Source organism: Hemibagrus wyckioides, linkage group LG11 (genome assembly GCF_019097595.1).
Source record: "Hemibagrus wyckioides isolate EC202008001 linkage group LG11, SWU_Hwy_1.0, whole genome shotgun sequence".
In the NCBI taxonomy this organism is placed as follows: Eukaryota; Metazoa; Chordata; class Actinopteri; order Siluriformes; family Bagridae; genus Hemibagrus; species Hemibagrus wyckioides.
In genome coordinates, this window is record NC_080720.1 from 15,813,193 (window position 1) to 15,821,889 (window position 8,697).

The window sequence follows — 8,697 nt, forward strand, 5'->3', positions numbered from 1 at the left end:
ACCGTCTGCATGTAAGTGCACAGTGACATAATTAATATCCTTGATCCATTATTCTGACAATCTTTGCTTTAAGATCATCTCTGAAGTTTAATTTCATATCCAGTGTGCTGGATGGAGCCAAAATCAACAAGAAGCGTGCAGCCAATTACTTACGGCCTGCACTGTAACTAATTAAGCTACATTAACACATGCTGCTTAATGATGCTTAGTTAATGTTTCGACTGATTTACGAAGATCTCGGGCACTGAACATAAATGTAAATGCGCAGGTCTTTTCATGCAGCTCTGAGAGGTGGCCTTCGCGAGCCGTCGTCATGGTAACGGTGGCGCGTCTGATTGGCGAAGACAGCTGGAAGGTAGCGGGTCAAAAAATGGGATCTCGCTTTTCTCAATGTGCTTTATTGATCTCCCATTGCAGAAAATTACCGCAGCTGCGCGCACGTGTGTGTGTGTGTGATTGTGGGACAGTGTCGAATAGTGATTTGAAAGTGCAGCGGAAATGCATGTGCTGCATGCTGATGCCTCTCAGGCTGTCTCTCTCTCTCTTTCTCTCTGCCTTTCTCTGTGCGTGTTGTTGGTTTTACATTCGTGACCATTCAGTTCTTCTCTTAATAAACCTACCCTTGACAACGTCAAAGGATTCCAATACGGGGGATGAATGTCGAAACCAGTTTCCTGGAAACAGCTGGTCTGTGTATGCACCAGTGATGGCAACATGATGTATTTAATCAGTATGTGAAGGGGAGGTGAGTAGTGAGGTCACAACATAAATATAACACAACCCCCGCTAATCAAGACACTGAGAAGGTGTAGCGCATCCAGGGTTTTAACATGTACGCTGTACAAGATCTCATCCTGAATAAAGCCTAAACTCACATCTGCTGTTACATGAATTTCAGCATGAAGGAAAGGAGTACGGTGGGTGCATCACTAAGGCTGGTGAGCTACTGCCAGTGGAATTGGCCCTTGAAGAAAAGGACAATTCTCTCTCTCTCTCTCTCTCTCTCTCTCTCTCTCTCTCACCATGCAGACTACAGATAACACTTTCTGCCTGAGGGAAAGCAAAGCTCTGAAGTGGAGGACTTATCGTTACATCCCTCTATCAGATAAGCCTGAAGAGAGAGAGACACAGCGAGAGTGTGCGAGAGAAAGGAGAAAGCAGTGAGGGAAAGATGAAAGAAAGAAGGTGCTAAATAACTAAGCATAGCTACAGGTGTGTTTTCATCACATTGCTGCAGCATAAACCAATGCAGACTTGATCCACTCATGTCTCTTATCTGGGCAAAACGATTAACACTAACTAAACTCATATTAACCAGTTTTAATTAAGGATTTTTTATTTTTTTTTAACTGAAGCTGTATTGTCTGCGGATGCTGGATATTGCCACACATGCATGTGCTCATACCGAGGAGCCAGCAGGTGTGTGAGAATGTCAGTAATGAGTGTACCAGCTCACAGCTTAGTGCTGTGAGGCATGTGCCTACAGGCAGGGTGACTATATGCCAATCACTGTGTGTGTGTCTGTGTGTGTGTGTGTGTGTGTGTGTGTAGAGGTTGTATAAACATTTCAGGTGCACATCTTGTTTCCTAAGTGCCACTTGACATGGCTCAGGCTATTTGCGACATTGATAGTCACTCTGGACCGGCGCTGCTGTCTGATATGAAAACAGAACCCACACCATATTATAAAGGATCACACCAAAGGAGAGCCAGAGCCATTAGAACGGTCAGGGGGGGAGAAAGGATAAAGAATATGTAAAAGCACTAGAGTATTTCCAAGCTCGATGTGGAGCCCCCACTCTACCCTGCAATTAAATAAACAGGAGATGTGGCCCATGTGTATATAGGAAGGTGAAGATGAAATGTATTTTTGCTAACACTGGTGAAAGAAGGAGGCAAGATCTCAAAGGAAGCTGTCATCAAGGTTATAGTGAAACTATAAAAACCCAAGAGAGGAGAGGCTTTAGAGAGAGAGAGAGTGAGTGAGAGAGAGAGAGAGAGAGAGAGAGAAAGTGATGCGAAGCTAAATGTGTCACACTGTTATTCCAATTGCTTAGTATTTTTGCTTTTACTAAGACGTTAAACGACTGGGTCTCTCAGCGCCTTCTAACAGATCAGAAGGACTCTTTGATTCTGTTTGACGATTATTAAAACCATAATAGTCTTCTACACAGAATCCGAAGTGGCTTAAACACGTTTGAACCGAGAAGGAACGCTGACCTTCATGGACACGGCGGTTCACCCTGAAGCAATTTAATGCCGAAGAGAACACTGAGATTGATCACCGCTCCTGAGAAAACAGTAGGTCTGAGATTAAAATCCTTCTTTTTATTAGCTATCTGAGGGAACTAAACTGTTCAAACTGGATGCTGCGGTTTGATTTGAAGCCTGTTTGAGGCTATAAAAAAAAACTCATTATAAAAAATAAAAAATAAAAAAAATCCCTGTATTGATCATGTCATGAGAAAACACTGTCTTTTATATAAAAAAAAACCTGACAGCAGCTTTTTGAATGAAGACGATTGACTCGAATGAAAATTTCACGAGTGTCGCTCTGTTTTGTAATCATTTTCAAGGGAATTGTGCATTTTTTTTTTGTTGAGTACAAACTCTGAATTCCTCACCCATGTGGAAATGAGAAAGCATTATATTTGGGGAAATTGCATGTTTGAACCATTTCAGTCCAAGAGATCATAATTGGCCGTGCTCTCGGAGTGGGAAGGATGGCATTACTTTCTCCCCTATCAATTAGAATGACACTAGCCGATCACGCGCGTCTGCCTTATGACACTATATGAGCAGCAGTTTGAAAAGCTGTGATGTCCCAGAAGAAGCACTTGTTAGCGCTCGCCATCTTGGATCGGTAGCTGCCATGCAGTAGACGTGAACGGATCAGTGGGGGGAAATTAGTCTTGACTAATTTAGGAGAAAAATTAGAGCAAGATCAGGAAATCTGAAATTAATTTTTTTTTTTTAATTCTTGTTTTTATTATTGTGCTAATCAAAGTTATATATAAAAAAAATGTTTAGAAATTAAGGCAGTTGAATAGGGTCTATATTTATAATTTATGATTTATTATATATATATATATATATATATATATATATATATATATATATATATATATATATATATATATATATATATATATAATTTCAAATCATCTTTGCCAGTTGATTGTTGATACTTTTACAAGTATTTTTTTATCTGAAATATTTTAGAAATATGCATTTCTTTATACAAATGAGGCTCCGTCTAATTAAATCTGCCTAAATTTGCATACTTAATCAAACCAAAAATCTTGTCTTTGGATGATGTTTGAATTAAATGATTTCACTGTGAGATGCTCTCAAGAGGCTTTTACAGAGCAGTGTGTTGGAAAATCACCCGTTTTATTGTTTAACCAAGAAAACACCAGAATAAAAATCCAACAATTAATAACATTTTGGAAAATTCCTCTGTAATGTTTTTTCTAAACAGAGAAAGAAATGAACATGTAAATTTCATGAATGCAGATCTTCTAGAAACAGAGAGATTCTGATTATAGAAAAAATGATTTTTGATGTTTTTCCACTCTAGTAAGTTTCATAAGGTTAATAAAAGAAATAGACATGTATATCCTAATGCTGCATTAACTGACATATGGTGCTGTTTTAGGCAAGTGTACAAAATTGTAAAGTTGCTATAATGAAATAATTAAATTATAGTATACACCAATCAAGCATAACATTATGACCACCTGCCTAATATTGGGTTGGTCCCCATTTTGCTGCCAAAACAGCCCTGACCCTTCGAGGCATGGACTCCACTAGATCCAGGAAGGTGTGCAGTGGTATCTGGGACCAAGATGTTAGCAGCAGATCCTTTAAGTCCTGTAAGTTGTGAGGTGAGGCCTCCATGGATTGGACTTGTTTGTCCAGCACTTCCCACACATGCTTGATTGGATTGACATCTGGGAAATTTGGAGGCCACGTCAACACCTCAAACTCATTGTTTTGCTCATTAAACCATTCCTGAACCATTTTTGCTTTGTGGCATGGAGCATTATCCTGCTGATTTCCATGAAAGGGTGTACATGGTCTGCAACATTGCTTAGGTAGGTGGTACATGTCAAAGTAACATCACATCAATGGCAGGATCCAAGGTTTCCCAGCAGAACATTGCACAAAGCATGACACTGCCTCCGCCGGCTTGACTTCTTCCCATAGTGCATCCTGGTGCCATGTGTTCCCCAGGTAAGCGACGCACACTGATCCAGTCGTCTAGCCATCACACTCAATTCCTTACACTTGCCCATTTTTTCCTGCTTCTAACACATCAACTTTGAGGACAAAATGTTCACTTGTTGCCTAATATATCCCACCCACTAACAGGTGCCATGATGAGGAGATAATCAGTGTTATTCACTTCACCTCTCTGTGCTCATAATGTTATGGCTGATCGGTGTATCTGCTCAGATTTATGTTTTTTTGGTTGTTTTTGTTTGTTTGTTTTTACTGAACTTTCTTTACTGACCAACCAAATTTTTTCCTCTAACATTTTTTTTACTGACTCAATAAAGCAGAAGTCATAAAATAAATAACCTAATACAAAATTTGTGTAAAAACATTTAGGTGTCTAAGACTAATGCCTGTGTATGTCTACTCTTGTTTTTTCGAGCTTGTGAAAGCTGCAAAAACAACCATTTTTAAACTGAAAAAAAAGAGAGAGGAAATCATTTCAGAGCCATTGCACAAGCATTAGGCAGAGCCAATATAGCAATTTGGAACGTCCTGAAAAAGAAAGAAACCACTGGTGTACTAACAACCAGACACAGAAAAGGTCGGCCAAGAAAAATAACAGCAGTTGATGACAGAAACATTGTGACATTCCAGATTGTTGTATTGGCTCTGACCAATGCTTGTGCAATGGCTCTGATTAATTTTTTTCTTCTTTTCTTTTTCAACATGACTTACTTTTCTCCCATAGACAGCTCTCTGGTCTTCATGTTGCTTTGTCCTTTTGAATTACTAATTCAGTTTTCAAACACAAAACCCAGGGCTCAATCCCAGAGTGGACATTCAGAGCTATTAATTATTTAAACAATCAATCTAACAGGGCACAAAATGGGTGGGTTTAAACAAAATAAGGTGGCATGATATACGTTGTTTAACAAATTTACATTTAAACATCAGGAAATGAAATTCTGCTCTGCCCTCTCAAATTCATCTTTTAATCTCAAACCCAAATGTCTGCAGAATATAGCCAGAATAAAAGACCTGGTATTTGTCTATGTGACTGTTCCAATAGTTTTGAAGGGGACAGTATACACATGGACAGACAGACAGATAGATAGATAGATGGATTGATTGATAGATAGATAGATAGATAGATAGATAGATAGATAGATAGATAGATAGATAGATAGATAGATAGATAGAATGGAAAGATGGATGATAGATAGATAGATAGATAGATAGATAGATAGATAGATAGATAGATAGATAGATAGATAGATAGATAGATAGATAGATAGATAGATAGATCAATTGATTGATAGAAAGATGGATGGATGGATGGATGGATGGATGGATGGATGGATAGATAGATGGATTGATTGATAGAAAGATGGATTGATTGATAGAAAGATGGATGGATAGATAGACAGATAGTTGGATTGATTGATAGAAAGATGGATGGATGGATGGATAGATAGATAGATAGATAGATAGATAGATAGATAGATAGATAGATAGATAGATAGATAGATAGATAGATAGATAGATAGATAGATAGATTGATTGATTGATTGATTGATTGATTGATTGATTGAAAGATGGATGGATGGATGGATGAATGGATAGATAGATAGATAGATAGATAGATAGATAGATAGATAGATAGATAGATAGATAGATAGATAGATAGACGGATGGACGGATGGATGGACAGATAGATGTCATTTGTCATTTCTTACAGCTACATTGTCATGTTCAGAGTTTTGAAAACTCTAGGTGAATGTTTTAGAGCAGTTTAGAGAGAAGGTAAGAGACTGTGGTTAAACATGGTGGGTTCTTCCTGAGAGCTGAGAGCTGAGAGCTGAGAGCTGGGCTTGCTGACTGTCTCAGTGTAACAAGCGAGTCTCTTAACAAGAGGCTTACAGATTGAGGGGTGTCTTACTCCTGGGCAGGAATGAAGTCACACAGTAAATCAGCAGGATAAAGTGTATGGGCTGAGTGGCATTACAGAGATCTTGTTAGCACTGAGATTCACATTTATATATATATATATTTTTTACATACAGCTGTATGGTTGGTGTTCAGGAGAAAGCTCTCAGAGATCCTCAGTCTCAGCAGCACTACATGCTCCAACATAGCAACACGCAGTGACTTCTCCATGTCACCATCTACTTACAACCTGTTTCTCATTGTGCAACATTAATGTCATCTCCCTCATCACACTTCCGTGTTTTGTGTGTCTTTTACAAATGTAGCTGAATTGGTTAAATAGATCATGTGTCTTAAATGAATATGAATAGCGATATGAACAATAGGAGGCGTATTCAGGGGGGTTGTGTTTACTGTTCTTATTTTTTTTAGTATTATTTGTGAGCTTGCCAGAAAGCTTCAGACTAGGTGTAGCTCCCACAGGACGAAGCAAAAAAAAAAAAAAGTTACACAACATTGCCAGGTTTTATCAAAATTTCCAACCCCACAAGAAGTCGTGTGAAATCTTGAGACCAAAATGTTCAGGCAAATAGTAAAAGGCAGACTTTTCTCATTTTTGTAGGAGGCAAGCTAAGATTGTTCCTGATTTGAAGAATACTGTACATTTGCAACCTGCTGGCATTCTTTGTGTAACCTGGCAACCCTGCTCACAGATCTTTATAAAAGAAATGGAAAACATTCATTAACATTATACTAATGGGAGATACACTATTTAATTGATCATCTAAACTAGTTATACCTGAACTGAAAGCATTTTTCTGGCGTATTTCTGTACAAACAAAAGAAATATGTGTTCAGATGTTGAGGCATCACTCCACATAGCTCATGCAGACCACGCACTGTGCACAGGGCACCATATCTCTGTGGGGCTCTCCAAAAATAATCATTTAATTAGTCTAAAAAAATATGAACTTGTACGTTCATTTCGTGTGTGTGTGTGTGTGTGTGTGTGTTTTTGGTGTTCTTAAATGATCATTTTCCATCATTATTAAAAGAAAATCTTCTGGGGAAAATCATACAGGCAGTATAAGGAAATACCCCATTTTGGACTGTGAGTACATCCAAGTGATAGAATATATTCTCCACAGTGTGTTCAGACAGATTTTCTGTTTTTTATGGATTGTAACGAACCTCAACACTGATAAAAAATCTGATCAAATGTTATTCAATGGCTATTATTATCAAGTGTAAATAAAAGTTTCTTGATTTGGGAAATATATTGTTGTTTAAAACATTGTTTCTTAGTCACACTAGACAGAAGACAGAAAGGTCCATATGGTGTCTGGTTCAGGAGTTGAATAAAGTTATGTTTTGCAAATTACTATTTTTTGTTATAATTTATAAATTAAAAATTACTTCTTTTTTTTTCCAGAAACGCTGTTTGTTTGTTGTTCTGTTTGTTTTCTTTTGCACAGTCCTTCCCCATCATGGGGGTCATCAAGTAGGATCAAGCAGTAGTCCATGTAGAAAAGGACTCTGAAATACACCGATCAGGTATGACATTATGATCAGTGAGAGGTGAAGTGAAAGCTGATAGGAAGGTGTCAGAAAACACAGTGCATGATGGGTCAGGGCTGTTTTGGCAGCCAAAGGGGGACCAACATAATATTAGGCAGGTGGTCATGATGCAGATGTTATGCCTGGCCGGTGTATTTATTTTTAATAAAGCTATGATCCTTTTGCAATTTATCAGATAATTTACAATGGGCTGTATGTGTACGCAGTATCACATTAGAATACATGTCAATATGGGTTTCGTGTGTGTGTGTGTGTGTGTGTTTCCTTCTTAAACGGTTTGTCCTGGCCCAGGCAGTATACATGTGGGCCAGTGTGTGTAATCAGCAGGAAAGTGTTATATTTCATGTAGTACTGGGTGTAAACTTGGGGTGTCACTGTGTGGTTCAGGGATTTGAGTCAATCTGGAACATTTCCTTAGCTGTTTTTTTTTTCTCATTTCATCTTCCTTTTGCTCCTTATCTGAGAGGGTGAGATTACACGTTCATGATCAACACACTTGTATGATCATGCTTTATTCTATGAGTGTGTGTTAGCACGTTACTTGTATCTTGGAGGGGACAAACCTACAGAAATATTTGACAATTTGGAACATTTGGCTGGTCCCTATGAGAAACAACAACAACAAAAAAAAACAAAAACAAAATAAAAGTTATTTAAAAGCGCCAAAAGGTTTCCTTTTGTTTTAGATAAGGTTCGGGTTACAGTTAGGTGTAGGCTTAGCATTAATGAATTATGAGCTGCATTATTAATTATTTCATTGGAAAGTGCTTAAGAGGATAGTAAAACGTGTGTGTGTGTGTGTATGTGTGTGTGTGTGTGTCTCATCAGCTGCTAAATGCAGTGGCACAGCACATCGCTCATACATAGCTGAGTGAAATCGTACAGAGATTTTTGGGAATCAGACACAGCCACCTTTAATCCGTTTGATGAAATATCACCTAATCAGAGCTAATCTGATTTAATCAAAAGACG